Source organism: Schistocerca cancellata, chromosome 10 (genome assembly GCF_023864275.1).
Source record: "Schistocerca cancellata isolate TAMUIC-IGC-003103 chromosome 10, iqSchCanc2.1, whole genome shotgun sequence".
Taxonomy (NCBI): Eukaryota; Metazoa; Arthropoda; class Insecta; order Orthoptera; family Acrididae; genus Schistocerca; species Schistocerca cancellata.
In genome coordinates, this window is record NC_064635.1 from 156,744,953 (window position 1) to 156,761,100 (window position 16,148).

At 50.5% G+C, this 16,148-nt stretch overlaps 19 non-coding genes across 19 annotated transcripts; all 19 read left to right on the top strand.

Annotated features, from left to right (window-relative positions):
- Positions 1 to 226: 226 nt before the first annotated feature.
- On the top strand, positions 227 to 299 carry Trnaa-agc (transfer RNA alanine (anticodon AGC)). Its single transcript has one exon. It is a non-coding gene; the product is annotated as a tRNA-Ala (tRNA).
- A 1,074-nt stretch (positions 300 to 1,373) lies between these two features.
- Trnaa-ugc (transfer RNA alanine (anticodon UGC)) lies at positions 1,374 to 1,446 on the top strand. Its single transcript has one exon. It is a non-coding gene; the product is annotated as a tRNA-Ala (tRNA).
- A 423-nt stretch (positions 1,447 to 1,869) lies between these two features.
- Trnaa-agc (transfer RNA alanine (anticodon AGC)) lies at positions 1,870 to 1,942 on the top strand. Its single transcript has one exon. It is a non-coding gene; the product is annotated as a tRNA-Ala (tRNA).
- Positions 1,943 to 3,016: 1,074 nt separating this feature from the next.
- Trnaa-ugc (transfer RNA alanine (anticodon UGC)) lies at positions 3,017 to 3,089 on the top strand. The gene has a single exon. It is a non-coding gene; the product is annotated as a tRNA-Ala (tRNA).
- A 423-nt stretch (positions 3,090 to 3,512) lies between these two features.
- Positions 3,513 to 3,585, top strand: Trnaa-agc (transfer RNA alanine (anticodon AGC)). The gene has a single exon. It is a non-coding gene; the product is annotated as a tRNA-Ala (tRNA).
- Positions 3,586 to 4,659: 1,074 nt separating this feature from the next.
- Trnaa-ugc (transfer RNA alanine (anticodon UGC)) lies at positions 4,660 to 4,732 on the top strand. The gene has a single exon. It is a non-coding gene; the product is annotated as a tRNA-Ala (tRNA).
- A 423-nt stretch (positions 4,733 to 5,155) lies between these two features.
- Trnaa-agc (transfer RNA alanine (anticodon AGC)) lies at positions 5,156 to 5,228 on the top strand. The gene has a single exon. It is a non-coding gene; the product is annotated as a tRNA-Ala (tRNA).
- A 1,074-nt stretch (positions 5,229 to 6,302) lies between these two features.
- On the top strand, positions 6,303 to 6,375 carry Trnaa-ugc (transfer RNA alanine (anticodon UGC)). Its single transcript has one exon. It is a non-coding gene; the product is annotated as a tRNA-Ala (tRNA).
- A 423-nt stretch (positions 6,376 to 6,798) lies between these two features.
- On the top strand, positions 6,799 to 6,871 carry Trnaa-agc (transfer RNA alanine (anticodon AGC)). The gene has a single exon. It is a non-coding gene; the product is annotated as a tRNA-Ala (tRNA).
- Positions 6,872 to 7,945: 1,074 nt separating this feature from the next.
- On the top strand, positions 7,946 to 8,018 carry Trnaa-ugc (transfer RNA alanine (anticodon UGC)). The gene has a single exon. It is a non-coding gene; the product is annotated as a tRNA-Ala (tRNA).
- Positions 8,019 to 8,441: 423 nt separating this feature from the next.
- On the top strand, positions 8,442 to 8,514 carry Trnaa-agc (transfer RNA alanine (anticodon AGC)). Its single transcript has one exon. It is a non-coding gene; the product is annotated as a tRNA-Ala (tRNA).
- Positions 8,515 to 9,577: 1,063 nt separating this feature from the next.
- On the top strand, positions 9,578 to 9,650 carry Trnaa-ugc (transfer RNA alanine (anticodon UGC)). Its single transcript has one exon. It is a non-coding gene; the product is annotated as a tRNA-Ala (tRNA).
- Positions 9,651 to 10,073: 423 nt separating this feature from the next.
- Trnaa-agc (transfer RNA alanine (anticodon AGC)) lies at positions 10,074 to 10,146 on the top strand. Its single transcript has one exon. It is a non-coding gene; the product is annotated as a tRNA-Ala (tRNA).
- Positions 10,147 to 11,220: 1,074 nt separating this feature from the next.
- On the top strand, positions 11,221 to 11,293 carry Trnaa-ugc (transfer RNA alanine (anticodon UGC)). The gene has a single exon. It is a non-coding gene; the product is annotated as a tRNA-Ala (tRNA).
- A 423-nt stretch (positions 11,294 to 11,716) lies between these two features.
- Trnaa-agc (transfer RNA alanine (anticodon AGC)) lies at positions 11,717 to 11,789 on the top strand. The gene has a single exon. It is a non-coding gene; the product is annotated as a tRNA-Ala (tRNA).
- A 1,085-nt stretch (positions 11,790 to 12,874) lies between these two features.
- Positions 12,875 to 12,947, top strand: Trnaa-ugc (transfer RNA alanine (anticodon UGC)). The gene has a single exon. It is a non-coding gene; the product is annotated as a tRNA-Ala (tRNA).
- A 423-nt stretch (positions 12,948 to 13,370) lies between these two features.
- Trnaa-agc (transfer RNA alanine (anticodon AGC)) lies at positions 13,371 to 13,443 on the top strand. The gene has a single exon. It is a non-coding gene; the product is annotated as a tRNA-Ala (tRNA).
- A 1,074-nt stretch (positions 13,444 to 14,517) lies between these two features.
- Positions 14,518 to 14,590, top strand: Trnaa-ugc (transfer RNA alanine (anticodon UGC)). The gene has a single exon. It is a non-coding gene; the product is annotated as a tRNA-Ala (tRNA).
- Positions 14,591 to 15,013: 423 nt separating this feature from the next.
- Trnaa-agc (transfer RNA alanine (anticodon AGC)) lies at positions 15,014 to 15,086 on the top strand. The gene has a single exon. It is a non-coding gene; the product is annotated as a tRNA-Ala (tRNA).
- Positions 15,087 to 16,148: the final 1,062 nt, after the last annotated feature.

The window sequence follows — 16,148 nt, forward strand, 5'->3', positions numbered from 1 at the left end:
TCTAGAGAGTGGACAACACGTCCGTCTTACTCAGAGTGGTGGCCGAACGCTATTTTCGACGTTGTGCGTGCCACTTTAATTTTGGCCAACTACGATTCGATACAGAATGCAGAAAACCTGAAAGACACCCTCGCGGCCACATTGAGAGTAGTGTTTGTCTGCGGAATAATGAGAGTGCAAGGGTCTGTGGTATTGATATGGTTGTATGTAGCACTATTTGTCATCAGGGGGCGTAGCTCAGATGGTAGAGCGCTCGCTTAGCATGCGAGAGGTACTGGGATCGATACCCAGCGCCTCCAGAATTTTTAACACACCAACATGTCCACACTGCCATGCAAGTGGAATAATTCACAGCCAGCGAATGTGTCAAGGCAGATACGAGCGAACGATTAGCAGCCACAATTGGCAAGCGTACTGTTACGCGCAAGAAGCACCCTCCTCCCACCGCTACACTGAATTTAGAAACAGTACAAGTCCTCCCTTAAGATTCTCAAACCTATGTCGGAAAGATCTGCCTTGCGCCGAGTTCACAAAAATCCCACTGCACATTCCCATTCTTTACGTGCAGTCGGCTGCTACTGGTGTTGCTAGTTGTGACTGCTGATGACAGATGCCGTAGCAATCAATTCATGGAGTGAGTTGTATGTTTTGCGATACTCTGTCTCTGACAAGCAAGCAGAGGTGACATAGGCGCGAACACGGGAAGGTTGCAGCCCCTCGCTGCCTGCAGACACCGAGCAGCCACACTAGGTGGGCGGCCTAAGCCGTAGGCGAAATGTGCTCACTCGCTTGGGCGCGACGTCAAGCTCTAAATAAGGCTGTCACTAGCGTGAGCGTTGCGTGAGCGTCGTGTAAAGTCGGAAAAGTCGTCTGCATTGGTGAGTGCCATGTTTGGGGAGCGTTTCGTAGTTTGCGCAGTGCAATGGAGACGCGGAAACGTGTTGTGGCCCAGTCTTTTGCAGTTGGACGACAAGAGTGGTACACAGTAGTAAAGTGCGAGGCAGTGAGTTGGCATGAACAGTCGAGTGCACAATGGGGCTTCAGATGTGCTTGTTACCTGAGGCGCGGTGTGATTGCCGACAAGGAGTGAAAACGGAGCAATTTGTGACTGTCCTTTCGAGAAATGGCTCTGAGCACTATGGGTCTCAACTGCTGTGGTCATCAGTCGACAGTCCTTTCAATTTAAGACGTTAAATACAGACGGAATTTGTAGTCGTAACACCAGAACATCGAAACTACTTGGAACTCATGTGTATATGAACGTGACCGCGCCTTTGTACACTGGTCCCTTCACCCCTACAAACCAACCAACCATCAGGTCCGTGCACTTCAGAGTAGCAAAGAAAGGAAAACAGCGCAGCTCTGTTGCGCTTGGGGGCGTAGCTCAGTTGGTAGAGCGTTCGCTTTGCATGTGAAAGGTCCCGGGTTCAAGCCCCGGCGCCTCCATGTTTTGTGGACAGTGCATGGTAAGTGTTGGTCGCGGCGAGCCTAAAGACACGCAAGATGTTGCAAAGCCAGCGTCACAGACTCATATGATGTATACTGACGTAAGGAGAGCAAGACGTAAATGTGAGGACCGGCTGTTGTCGAGGTGTCATCGACTGCAAATCTGTCTTAGGTATAACGGCCTAACCTCAATGAAGTCTAGAGAGTGGACAACACGTCCGTCTTACTCAGAGTGGTGGCCGAACGCTATTTTCGACGTTGTGCGTGCCACTTTAATTTTGGCCAACTACGATTCGATACAGAATGCAGAAAACCTGAAAGACACCCTCGCGGCCACATTGAGAGTAGTGTTTGTCTGCGGAATAATGAGAGTGCAAGGGTCTGTGGTATTGATATGGTTGTATGTAGCACTATTTGTCATCAGGGGGCGTAGCTCAGATGGTAGAGCGCTCGCTTAGCATGCGAGAGGTACTGGGATCGATACCCAGCGCCTCCAGAATTTTTAACACACCAACATGTCCACACTGCCATGCAAGTGGAATAATTCACAGCCAGCGAATGTGTCAAGGCAGATACGAGCGAACGATTAGCAGCCACAATTGGCAAGCGTACTGTTACGCGCAAGAAGCACCCTCCTCCCACCGCTACACTGAATTTAGAAACAGTACAAGTCCTCCCTTAAGATTCTCAAACCTATGTCGGAAAGATCTGCCTTGCGCCGAGTTCACAAAAATCCCACTGCACATTCCCATTCTTTACGTGCAGTCGGCTGCTACTGGTGTTGCTAGTTGTGACTGCTGATGACAGATGCCGTAGCAATCAATTCATGGAGTGAGTTGTATGTTTTGCGATACTCTGTCTCTGACAAGCAAGCAGAGGTGACATAGGCGCGAACACGGGAAGGTTGCAGCCCCTCGCTGCCTGCAGACACCGAGCAGCCACACTAGGTGGGCGGCCTAAGCCGTAGGCGAAATGTGCTCACTCGCTTGGGCGCGACGTCAAGCTCTAAATAAGGCTGTCACTAGCGTGAGCGTTGCGTGAGCGTCGTGTAAAGTCGGAAAAGTCGTCTGCATTGGTGAGTGCCATGTTTGGGGAGCGTTTCGTAGTTTGCGCAGTGCAATGGAGACGCGGAAACGTGTTGTGGCCCAGTCTTTTGCAGTTGGACGACAAGAGTGGTACACAGTAGTAAAGTGCGAGGCAGTGAGTTGGCATGAACAGTCGAGTGCACAATGGGGCTTCAGATGTGCTTGTTACCTGAGGCGCGGTGTGATTGCCGACAAGGAGTGAAAACGGAGCAATTTGTGACTGTCCTTTCGAGAAATGGCTCTGAGCACTATGGGTCTCAACTGCTGTGGTCATCAGTCGACAGTCCTTTCAATTTAAGACGTTAAATACAGACGGAATTTGTAGTCGTAACACCAGAACATCGAAACTACTTGGAACTCATGTGTATATGAACGTGACCGCGCCTTTGTACACTGGTCCCTTCACCCCTACAAACCAACCAACCATCAGGTCCGTGCACTTCAGAGTAGCAAAGAAAGGAAAACAGCGCAGCTCTGTTGCGCTTGGGGGCGTAGCTCAGTTGGTAGAGCGTTCGCTTTGCATGTGAAAGGTCCCGGGTTCAAGCCCCGGCGCCTCCATGTTTTGTGGACAGTGCATGGTAAGTGTTGGTCGCGGCGAGCCTAAAGACACGCAAGATGTTGCAAAGCCAGCGTCACAGACTCATATGATGTATACTGACGTAAGGAGAGCAAGACGTAAATGTGAGGACCGGCTGTTGTCGAGGTGTCATCGACTGCAAATCTGTCTTAGGTATAACGGCCTAACCTCAATGAAGTCTAGAGAGTGGACAACACGTCCGTCTTACTCAGAGTGGTGGCCGAACGCTATTTTCGACGTTGTGCGTGCCACTTTAATTTTGGCCAACTACGATTCGATACAGAATGCAGAAAACCTGAAAGACACCCTCGCGGCCACATTGAGAGTAGTGTTTGTCTGCGGAATAATGAGAGTGCAAGGGTCTGTGGTATTGATATGGTTGTATGTAGCACTATTTGTCATCAGGGGGCGTAGCTCAGATGGTAGAGCGCTCGCTTAGCATGCGAGAGGTACTGGGATCGATACCCAGCGCCTCCAGAATTTTTAACACACCAACATGTCCACACTGCCATGCAAGTGGAATAATTCACAGCCAGCGAATGTGTCAAGGCAGATACGAGCGAACGATTAGCAGCCACAATTGGCAAGCGTACTGTTACGCGCAAGAAGCACCCTCCTCCCACCGCTACACTGAATTTAGAAACAGTACAAGTCCTCCCTTAAGATTCTCAAACCTATGTCGGAAAGATCTGCCTTGCGCCGAGTTCACAAAAATCCCACTGCACATTCCCATTCTTTACGTGCAGTCGGCTGCTACTGGTGTTGCTAGTTGTGACTGCTGATGACAGATGCCGTAGCAATCAATTCATGGAGTGAGTTGTATGTTTTGCGATACTCTGTCTCTGACAAGCAAGCAGAGGTGACATAGGCGCGAACACGGGAAGGTTGCAGCCCCTCGCTGCCTGCAGACACCGAGCAGCCACACTAGGTGGGCGGCCTAAGCCGTAGGCGAAATGTGCTCACTCGCTTGGGCGCGACGTCAAGCTCTAAATAAGGCTGTCACTAGCGTGAGCGTTGCGTGAGCGTCGTGTAAAGTCGGAAAAGTCGTCTGCATTGGTGAGTGCCATGTTTGGGGAGCGTTTCGTAGTTTGCGCAGTGCAATGGAGACGCGGAAACGTGTTGTGGCCCAGTCTTTTGCAGTTGGACGACAAGAGTGGTACACAGTAGTAAAGTGCGAGGCAGTGAGTTGGCATGAACAGTCGAGTGCACAATGGGGCTTCAGATGTGCTTGTTACCTGAGGCGCGGTGTGATTGCCGACAAGGAGTGAAAACGGAGCAATTTGTGACTGTCCTTTCGAGAAATGGCTCTGAGCACTATGGGTCTCAACTGCTGTGGTCATCAGTCGACAGTCCTTTCAATTTAAGACGTTAAATACAGACGGAATTTGTAGTCGTAACACCAGAACATCGAAACTACTTGGAACTCATGTGTATATGAACGTGACCGCGCCTTTGTACACTGGTCCCTTCACCCCTACAAACCAACCAACCATCAGGTCCGTGCACTTCAGAGTAGCAAAGAAAGGAAAACAGCGCAGCTCTGTTGCGCTTGGGGGCGTAGCTCAGTTGGTAGAGCGTTCGCTTTGCATGTGAAAGGTCCCGGGTTCAAGCCCCGGCGCCTCCATGTTTTGTGGACAGTGCATGGTAAGTGTTGGTCGCGGCGAGCCTAAAGACACGCAAGATGTTGCAAAGCCAGCGTCACAGACTCATATGATGTATACTGACGTAAGGAGAGCAAGACGTAAATGTGAGGACCGGCTGTTGTCGAGGTGTCATCGACTGCAAATCTGTCTTAGGTATAACGGCCTAACCTCAATGAAGTCTAGAGAGTGGACAACACGTCCGTCTTACTCAGAGTGGTGGCCGAACGCTATTTTCGACGTTGTGCGTGCCACTTTAATTTTGGCCAACTACGATTCGATACAGAATGCAGAAAACCTGAAAGACACCCTCGCGGCCACATTGAGAGTAGTGTTTGTCTGCGGAATAATGAGAGTGCAAGGGTCTGTGGTATTGATATGGTTGTATGTAGCACTATTTGTCATCAGGGGGCGTAGCTCAGATGGTAGAGCGCTCGCTTAGCATGCGAGAGGTACTGGGATCGATACCCAGCGCCTCCAGAATTTTTAACACACCAACATGTCCACACTGCCATGCAAGTGGAATAATTCACAGCCAGCGAATGTGTCAAGGCAGATACGAGCGAACGATTAGCAGCCACAATTGGCAAGCGTACTGTTACGCGCAAGAAGCACCCTCCTCCCACCGCTACACTGAATTTAGAAACAGTACAAGTCCTCCCTTAAGATTCTCAAACCTATGTCGGAAAGATCTGCCTTGCGCCGAGTTCACAAAAATCCCACTGCACATTCCCATTCTTTACGTGCAGTCGGCTGCTACTGGTGTTGCTAGTTGTGACTGCTGATGACAGATGCCGTAGCAATCAATTCATGGAGTGAGTTGTATGTTTTGCGATACTCTGTCTCTGACAAGCAAGCAGAGGTGACATAGGCGCGAACACGGGAAGGTTGCAGCCCCTCGCTGCCTGCAGACACCGAGCAGCCACACTAGGTGGGCGGCCTAAGCCGTAGGCGAAATGTGCTCACTCGCTTGGGCGCGACGTCAAGCTCTAAATAAGGCTGTCACTAGCGTGAGCGTTGCGTGAGCGTCGTGTAAAGTCGGAAAAGTCGTCTGCATTGGTGAGTGCCATGTTTGGGGAGCGTTTCGTAGTTTGCGCAGTGCAATGGAGACGCGGAAACGTGTTGTGGCCCAGTCTTTTGCAGTTGGACGACAAGAGTGGTACACAGTAGTAAAGTGCGAGGCAGTGAGTTGGCATGAACAGTCGAGTGCACAATGGGGCTTCAGATGTGCTTGTTACCTGAGGCGCGGTGTGATTGCCGACAAGGAGTGAAAACGGAGCAATTTGTGACTGTCCTTTCGAGAAATGGCTCTGAGCACTATGGGTCTCAACTGCTGTGGTCATCAGTCGACAGTCCTTTCAATTTAAGACGTTAAATACAGACGGAATTTGTAGTCGTAACACCAGAATATCGAAACTACTTGGAACTCATGTGTATATGAACGTGACCGCGCCTTTGTACACTGGTCCCTTCACCCCTACAAACCAACCAACCATCAGGTCCGTGCACTTCAGAGTAGCAAAGAAAGGAAAACAGCGCAGCTCTGTTGCGCTTGGGGGCGTAGCTCAGTTGGTAGAGCGTTCGCTTTGCATGTGAAAGGTCCCGGGTTCAAGCCCCGGCGCCTCCATGTTTTGTGGACAGTGCATGGTAAGTGTTGGTCGCGGCGAGCCTAAAGACACGCAAGATGTTGCAAAGCCAGCGTCACAGACTCATATGATGTATACTGACGTAAGGAGAGCAAGACGTAAATGTGAGGACCGGCTGTTGTCGAGGTGTCATCGACTGCAAATCTGTCTTAGGTATAACGGCCTAACCTCAATGAAGTCTAGAGAGTGGACAACACGTCCGTCTTACTCAGAGTGGTGGCCGAACGCTATTTTCGACGTTGTGCGTGCCACTTTAATTTTGGCCAACTACGATTCGATACAGAATGCAGAAAACCTGAAAGACACCCTCGCGGCCACATTGAGAGTAGTGTTTGTCTGCGGAATAATGAGAGTGCAAGGGTCTGTGGTATTGATATGGTTGTATGTAGCACTATTTGTCATCAGGGGGCGTAGCTCAGATGGTAGAGCGCTCGCTTAGCATGCGAGAGGTACTGGGATCGATACCCAGCGCCTCCAGAATTTTTAACACACCAACATGTCCACACTGCCATGCAAGTGGAATAATTCACAGCCAGCGAATGTGTCAAGGCAGATACGAGCGAACGATTAGCAGCCACAATTGGCAAGCGTACTGTTACGCGCAAGAAGCACCCTCCTCCCACCGCTACACTGAATTTAGAAACAGTACAAGTCCTCCCTTAAGATTCTCAAACCTATGTCGGAAAGATCTGCCTTGCGCCGAGTTCACAAAAATCCCACTGCACATTCCCATTCTTTACGTGCAGTCGGCTGCTACTGGTGTTGCTAGTTGTGACTGCTGATGACAGATGCCGTAGCAATCAATTCATGGAGTGAGTTGTATGTTTTGCGATACTCTGTCTCTGACAAGCAAGCAGAGGTGACATAGGCGCGAACACGGGAAGGTTGCAGCCCCTCGCTGCCTGCAGACACCGAGCAGCCACACTAGGTGGGCGGCCTAAGCCGTAGGCGAAATGTGCTCACTCGCTTGGGCGCGACGTCAAGCTCTAAATAAGGCTGTCACTAGCGTGAGCGTTGCGTGAGCGTCGTGTAAAGTCGGAAAAGTCGTCTGCATTGGTGAGTGCCATGTTTGGGGAGCGTTTCGTAGTTTGCGCAGTGCAATGGAGACGCGGAAACGTGTTGTGGCCCAGTCTTTTGCAGTTGGACGACAAGAGTGGTACACAGTAGTAAAGTGCGAGGCAGTGAGTTGGCATGAACAGTCGAGTGCACAATGGGGCTTCAGATGTGCTTGTTACCTGAGGCGCGGTGTGATTGCCGACAAGGAGTGAAAACGGAGCAATTTGTGACTGTCCTTTCGAGAAATGGCTCTGAGCACTATGGGTCTCAACTGCTGTGGTCATCAGTCGACAGTCCTTTCAATTTAAGACGTTAAATACAGACGGAATTTGTAGTCGTAACACCAGAACATCGAAACTACTTGGAACTCATGTGTATATGAACGTGACCGCGCCTTTGTACACTGGTCCCTTCACCCCTACAAACCAACCAACCATCAGGTCCGTGCACTTCAGAGTAGCAAAGAAAGGAAAACAGCGCAGCTCTGTTGCGCTTGGGGGCGTAGCTCAGTTGGTAGAGCGTTCGCTTTGCATGTGAAAGGTCCCGGGTTCAAGCCCCGGCGCCTCCATGTTTTGTGGACAGTGCATGGTAAGTGTTGGTCGCGGCGAGCCTAAAGACACGCAAGATGTTGCAAAGCCAGCGTCACAGACTCATATGATGTATACTGACGTAAGGAGAGCAAGACGTAAATGTGAGGACCGGCTGTTGTCGAGGTGTCATCGACTGCAAATCTGTCTTAGGTATAACGGCCTAACCTCAATGAAGTCTAGAGATTGGACAACACGTCCGTCTTACTCAGAGTGGTGGCCGAACGCTATTTTCGACGTTGTGCGTGCCACTTTAATTTTGGCCAACTACGATTCGATACAGAATGCAGAAAACCTGAAAGACACCCTCGCGGCCACATTGAGAGTAGTGTTTGTCTGCGGAATAATGAGAGTGCAAGGGTCTGTGGTATTGATATGGTTGTATGTAGCACTATTTGTCATCAGGGGGCGTAGCTCAGATGGTAGAGCGCTCGCTTAGCATGCGAGAGGTACTGGGATCGATACCCAGCGCCTCCAGAATTTTTAACACACCAACATGTCCACACTGCCATGCAAGTGGAATAATTCACAGCCAGCGAATGTGTCAAGGCAGATACGAGCGAACGATTAGCAGCCACAATTGGCAAGCGTACTGTTACGCGCAAGAAGCACCCTCCTCCCACCGCTACACTGAATTTAGAAACAGTACAAGTCCTCCCTTAAGATTCTCAAACCTATGTCGGAAAGATCTGCCTTGCGCCGAGTTCACAAAAATCCCACTGCACATTCCCATTCTTTACGTGCAGTCGGCTGCTACTGGTGTTGCTAGTTGTGACTGCTGATGACAGATGCCGTAGCAATCAATTCATGGAGTGAGTTGTATGTTTTGCGATACTCTGTCTCTGACAAGCAAGCAGAGGTGACATAGGCGCGAACACGGGAAGGTTGCAGCCCCTCGCTGCCTGCAGACACCGAGCAGCCACACTAGGTGGGCGGCCTAAGCCGTAGGCGAAATGTGCTCACTCGCTTGGGCGCGACGTCAAGCTCTAAATAAGGCTGTCACTAGCGTGAGCGTCGTGTAAAGTCGGAAAAGTCGTCTGCATTGGTGAGTGCCATGTTTGGGGAGCGTTTCGTAGTTTGCGCAGTGCAATGGAGACGCGGAAACGTGTTGTGGCCCAGTCTTTTGCAGTTGGACGACAAGAGTGGTACACAGTAGTAAAGTGCGAGGCAGTGAGTTGGCATGAACAGTCGAGTGCACAATGGGGCTTCAGATGTGCTTGTTACCTGAGGCGCGGTGTGATTGCCGACAAGGAGTGAAAACGGAGCAATTTGTGACTGTCCTTTCGAGAAATGGCTCTGAGCACTATGGGTCTCAACTGCTGTGGTCATCAGTCGACAGTCCTTTCAATTTAAGACGTTAAATACAGACGGAATTTGTAGTCGTAACACCAGAACATCGAAACTACTTGGAACTCATGTGTATATGAACGTGACCGCGCCTTTGTACACTGGTCCCTTCACCCCTACAAACCAACCAACCATCAGGTCCGTGCACTTCAGAGTAGCAAAGAAAGGAAAACAGCGCAGCTCTGTTGCGCTTGGGGGCGTAGCTCAGTTGGTAGAGCGTTCGCTTTGCATGTGAAAGGTCCCGGGTTCAAGCCCCGGCGCCTCCATGTTTTGTGGACAGTGCATGGTAAGTGTTGGTCGCGGCGAGCCGAAAGACACGCAAGATGTTGCAAAGCCAGCGTCACAGACTCATATGATGTATACTGACGTAAGGAGAGCAAGACGTAAATGTGAGGACCGGCTGTTGTCGAGGTGTCATCGACTGCAAATCTGTCTTAGGTATAACGGCCTAACCTCAATGAAGTCTAGAGAGTGGACAACACGTCCGTCTTACTCAGAGTGGTGGCCGAACGCTATTTTCGACGTTGTGCGTGCCACTTTAATTTTGGCCAACTACGATTCGATACAGAATGCAGAAAACCTGAAAGACACCCTCGCGGCCACATTGAGAGTAGTGTTTGTCTGCGGAATAATGAGAGTGCAAGGGTCTGTGGTATTGATATGGTTGTATGTAGCACTATTTGTCATCAGGGGGCGTAGCTCAGATGGTAGAGCGCTCGCTTAGCATGCGAGAGGTACTGGGATCGATACCCAGCGCCTCCAGAATTTTTAACACACCAACATGTCCACACTGCCATGCAAGTGGAATAATTCACAGCCAGCGAATGTGTCAAGGCAGATACGAGCGAACGATTAGCAGCCACAATTGGCAAGCGTACTGTTACGCGCAAGAAGCACCCTCCTCCCACCGCTACACTGAATTTAGAAACAGTACAAGTCCTCCCTTAAGATTCTCAAACCTATGTCGGAAAGATCTGCCTTGCGCCGAGTTCACAAAAATCCCACTGCACATTCCCATTCTTTACGTGCAGTCGGCTGCTACTGGTGTTGCTAGTTGTGACTGCTGATGACAGATGCCGTAGCAATCAATTCATGGAGTGAGTTGTATGTTTTGCGATACTCTGTCTCTGACAAGCAAGCAGAGGTGACATAGGCGCGAACACGGGAAGGTTGCAGCCCCTCGCTGCCTGCAGACACCGAGCAGCCACACTAGGTGGGCGGCCTAAGCCGTAGGCGAAATGTGCTCACTCGCTTGGGCGCGACGTCAAGCTCTAAATAAGGCTGTCACTAGCGTGAGCGTTGCGTGAGCGTCGTGTAAAGTCGGAAAAGTCGTCTGCATTGGTGAGTGCCATGTTTGGGGAGCGTTTCGTAGTTTGCGCAGTGCAATGGAGACGCGGAAACGTGTTGTGGCCCAGTCTTTTGCAGTTGGACGACAAGAGTGGTACACAGTAGTAAAGTGCGAGGCAGTGAGTTGGCATGAACAGTCGAGTGCACAATGGGGCTTCAGATGTGCTTGTTACCTGAGGCGCGGTGTGATTGCCGACAAGGAGTGAAAACGGAGCAATTTGTGACTGTCCTTTCGAGAAATGGCTCTGAGCACTATGGGTCTCAACTGCTGTGGTCATCAGTCGACAGTCCTTTCAATTTAAGACGTTAAATACAGACGGAATTTGTAGTCGTAACACCAGAACATCGAAACTACTTGGAACTCATGTGTATATGAACGTGACCGCGCCTTTGTACACTGGTCCCTTCACCCCTACAAACCAACCAACCATCAGGTCCGTGCACTTCAGAGTAGCAAAGAAAGGAAAACAGCGCAGCTCTGTTGCGCTTGGGGGCGTAGCTCAGTTGGTAGAGCGTTCGCTTTGCATGTGAAAGGTCCCGGGTTCAAGCCCCGGCGCCTCCATGTTTTGTGGACAGTGCATGGTAAGTGTTGGTCGCGGCGAGCCTAAAGACACGCAAGATGTTGCAAAGCCAGCGTCACAGACTCATATGATGTATACTGACGTAAGGAGAGCAAGACGTAAATGTGAGGACCGGCTGTTGTCGAGGTGTCATCGACTGCAAATCTGTCTTAGGTATAACGGCCTAACCTCAATGAAGTCTAGAGAGTGGACAACACGTCCGTCTTACTCAGAGTGGTGGCCGAACGCTATTTTCGACGTTGTGCGTGCCACTTTAATTTTGGCCAACTACGATTCGATACAGAATGCAGAAAACCTGAAAGACACCCTCGCGGCCACATTGAGAGTAGTGTTTGTCTGCGGAATAATGAGAGTGCAAGGGTCTGTGGTATTGATATGGTTGTATGTAGCACTATTTGTCATCAGGGGGCGTAGCTCAGATGGTAGAGCGCTCGCTTAGCATGCGAGAGGTACTGGGATCGATACCCAGCGCCTCCAGAATTTTTAACACACCAACATGTCCACACTGCCATGCAAGTGGAATAATTCACAGCCAGCGAATGTGTCAAGGCAGATACGAGCGAACGATTAGCAGCCACAATTGGCAAGCGTACTGTTACGCGCAAGAAGCACCCTCCTCCCACCGCTACACTGAATTTAGAAACAGTACAAGTCCTCCCTTAAGATTCTCAAACCTATGTCGGAAAGATCTGCCTTGCGCCGAGTTCACAAAAATCCCACTGCACATTCCCATTCTTTACGTGCAGTCGGCTGCTACTGGTGTTGCTAGTTGTGACTGCTGATGACAGATGCCGTAGCAATCAATTCATGGAGTGAGTTGTATGTTTTGCGATACTCTGTCTCTGACAAGCAAGCAGAGGTGACATAGGCGCGAACACGGGAAGGTTGCAGCCCCTCGCTGCCTGCAGACACCGAGCAGCCACACTAGGTGGGCGGCCTAAGCCGTAGGCGAAATGTGCTCACTCGCTTGGGCGCGACGTCAAGCTCTAAATAAGGCTGTCACTAGCGTGAGCGTTGCGTGAGCGTTGCGTGAGCGTCGTGTAAAGTCGGAAAAGTCGTCTGCATTGGTGAGTGCCATGTTTGGGGAGCGTTTCGTAGTTTGCGCAGTGCAATGGAGACGCGGAAACGTGTTGTGGCCCAGTCTTTTGCAGTTGGACGACAAGAGTGGTACACAGTAGTAAAGTGCGAGGCAGTGAGTTGGCATGAACAGTCGAGTGCACAATGGGGCTTCAGATGTGCTTGTTACCTGAGGCGCGGTGTGATTGCCGACAAGGAGTGAAAACGGAGCAATTTGTGACTGTCCTTTCGAGAAATGGCTCTGAGCACTATGGGTCTCAACTGCTGTGGTCATCAGTCGACAGTCCTTTCAATTTAAGACGTTAAATACAGACGGAATTTGCAGTCGTAACACCAGAACATCGAAACTACTTGGAACTCATGTGTATATGAACGTGACCGCGCCTTTGTACACTGGTCCCTTCACCCCTACAAACCAACCAACCATCAGGTCCGTGCACTTCAGAGTAGCAAAGAAAGGAAAACAGCGCAGCTCTGTTGCGCTTGGGGGCGTAGCTCAGTTGGTAGAGCGTTCGCTTTGCATGTGAAAGGTCCCGGGTTCAAGCCCCGGCGCCTCCATGTTTTGTGGACAGTGCATGGTAAGTGTTGGTCGCGGCGAGCCTAAAGACACGCAAGATGTTGCAAAGCCAGCGTCACAGACTCATATGATGTATACTGACGTAAGGAGAGCAAGACGTAAATGTGAGGACCGGCTGTTGTCGAGGTGTCATCGACTGCAAATCTGTCTTAGGTATAACGGCCTAACCTCAATGAAGTCTAGAGAGTGGACAACACGTCCGTCTTACTCAGAGTGGTGGCCGAACGCTATTTTCGACGTTGTGCGTGCCACTTTAATTTTGGCCAACTACGATTCGATACAGAATGCAGAAAACCTGAAAGACACCCTCGCGGCCACATTGAGAGTAGTGTTTGTCTGCGGAATAATGAGAGTGCAAGGGTCTGTGGTATTGATATGGTTGTATGTAGCACTATTTGTCATCAGGGGGCGTAGCTCAGATGGTAGAGCGCTCGCTTAGCATGCGAGAGGTACTGGGATCGATACCCAGCGCCTCCAGAATTTTTAACACACCAACATGTCCACACTGCCATGCAAGTGGAATAATTCACAGCCAGCGAATGTGTCAAGGCAGATACGAGCGAACGATTAGCAGCCACAATTGGCAAGCGTACTGTTACGCGCAAGAAGCACCCTCCTCCCACCGCTACACTGAATTTAGAAACAGTACAAGTCCTCCCTTAAGATTCTCAAACCTATGTCGGAAAGATCTGCCTTGCGCCGAGTTCACAAAAATCCCACTGCACATTCCCATTCTTTACGTGCAGTCGGCTGCTACTGGTGTTGCTAGTTGTGACTGCTGATGACAGATGCCGTAGCAATCAATTCATGGAGTGAGTTGTATGTTTTGCGATACTCTGTCTCTGACAAGCAAGCAGAGGTGACATAGGCGCGAACACGGGAAGGTTGCAGCCCCTCGCTGCCTGCAGACACCGAGCAGCCACACTAGGTGGGCGGCCTAAGCCGTAGGCGAAATGTGCTCACTCGCTTGGGCGCGACGTCAAGCTCTAAATAAGGCTGTCACTAGCGTGAGCGTTGCGTGAGCGTCGTGTAAAGTCGGAAAAGTCGTCTGCATTGGTGAGTGCCATGTTTGGGGAGCGTTTCGTAGTTTGCGCAGTGCAATGGAGACGCGGAAACGTGTTGTGGCCCAGTCTTTTGCAGTTGGACGACAAGAGTGGTACACAGTAGTAAAGTGCGAGGCAGTGAGTTGGCATGAACAGTCGAGTGCACAATGGGGCTTCAGATGTGCTTGTTACCTGAGGCGCGGTGTGATTGCCGACAAGGAGTGAAAACGGAGCAATTTGTGACTGTCCTTTCGAGAAATGGCTCTGAGCACTATGGGTCTCAACTGCTGTGGTCATCAGTCGACAGTCCTTTCAATTTAAGACGTTAAATACAGACGGAATTTGCAGTCGTAACACCAGAACATCGAAACTACTTGGAACTCATGTGTATATGAACGTGACCGCGCCTTTGTACACTGGTCCCTTCACCCCTACAAACCAACCAACCATCAGGTCCGTGCACTTCAGAGTAGCAAAGAAAGGAAAACAGCGCAGCTCTGTTGCGCTTGGGGGCGTAGCTCAGTTGGTAGAGCGTTCGCTTTGCATGTGAAAGGTCCCGGGTTCAAGCCCCGGCGCCTCCATGTTTTGTGGACAGTGCATGGTAAGTGTTGGTCGCGGCGAGCCTAAAGACACGCAAGATGTTGCAAAGCCAGCGTCACAGACTCATATGATGTATACTGACGTAAGGAGAGCAAGACGTAAATGTGAGGACCGGCTGTTGTCGAGGTGTCATCGACTGCAAATCTGTCTTAGGTATAACGGCCTAACCTCAATGAAGTCTAGAGAGTGGACAACACGTCCGTCTTACTCAGAGTGGTGGCCGAACGCTATTTTCGACGTTGTGCGTGCCACTTTAATTTTGGCCAACTACGATTCGATACAGAATGCAGAAAACCTGAAAGACACCCTCGCGGCCACATTGAGAGTAGTGTTTGTCTGCGGAATAATGAGAGTGCAAGGGTCTGTGGTATTGATATGGTTGTATGTAGCACTATTTGTCATCAGGGGGCGTAGCTCAGATGGTAGAGCGCTCGCTTAGCATGCGAGAGGTACTGGGATCGATACCCAGCGCCTCCAGAATTTTTAACACACCAACATGTCCACACTGCCATGCAAGTGGAATAATTCACAGCCAGCGAATGTGTCAAGGCAGATACGAGCGAACGATTAGCAGCCACAATTGGCAAGCGTACTGTTACGCGCAAGAAGCACCCTCCTCCCACCGCTACACTGAATTTAGAAACAGTACAAGTCCTCCCTTAAGATTCTCAAACCTATGTCGGAAAGATCTGCCTTGCGCCGAGTTCACAAAAATCCCACTGCACATTCCCATTCTTTACGTGCAGTCGGCTGCTACTGGTGTTGCTAGTTGTGACTGCTGATGACAGATGCCGTAGCAATCAATTCATGGAGTGAGTTGTATGTTTTGCGATACTCTGTCTCTGACAAGCAAGCAGAGGTGACATAGGCGCGAACACGGGAAGGTTGCAGCCCCTCGCTGCCTGCAGACACCGAGCAGCCACACTAGGTGGGCGGCCTAAGCCGTAGGCGAAATGTGCTCACTCGCTTGGGCGCGACGTCAAGCTCTAAATAAGGCTGTCACTAGCGTGAGCGTCGTGTAAAGTCGGAAAAGTCGTCTGCATTGGTGAGTGCCATGTTTGGGGAGCGTTTCGTAGTTTGCGCAGTGCAATGGAGACGCGGAAACGTGTTGTGGCCCAGTCTTTTGCAGTTGGACGACAAGAGTGGTACACAGTAGTAAAGTGCGAGGCAGTGAGTTGGCATGAACAGTCGAGTGCACAATGGGGCTTCAGATGTGCTTGTTACCTGAGGCGCGGTGTGATTGCCGACAAGGAGTGAAAACGGAGCAATTTGTGACTGTCCTTTCGAGAAATGGCTCTGAGCACTATGGGTCTCAACTGCTGTGGTCATCAGTCGACAGTCCTTTCAATTTAAGACGTTAAATACAGACGGAATTTGTAGTCGTAACACCAGAACATCGAAACTACTTGGAACTCATGTGTATATGAACGTGACCGCGCCTTTGTACACTGGTCCCTTCACCCCTACAAACCAACCAACCATCAGGTCCGTGCACTTCAGAGTAGCAAAGAAAGGAAAACAGCGCAGCTCTGTTGCGCT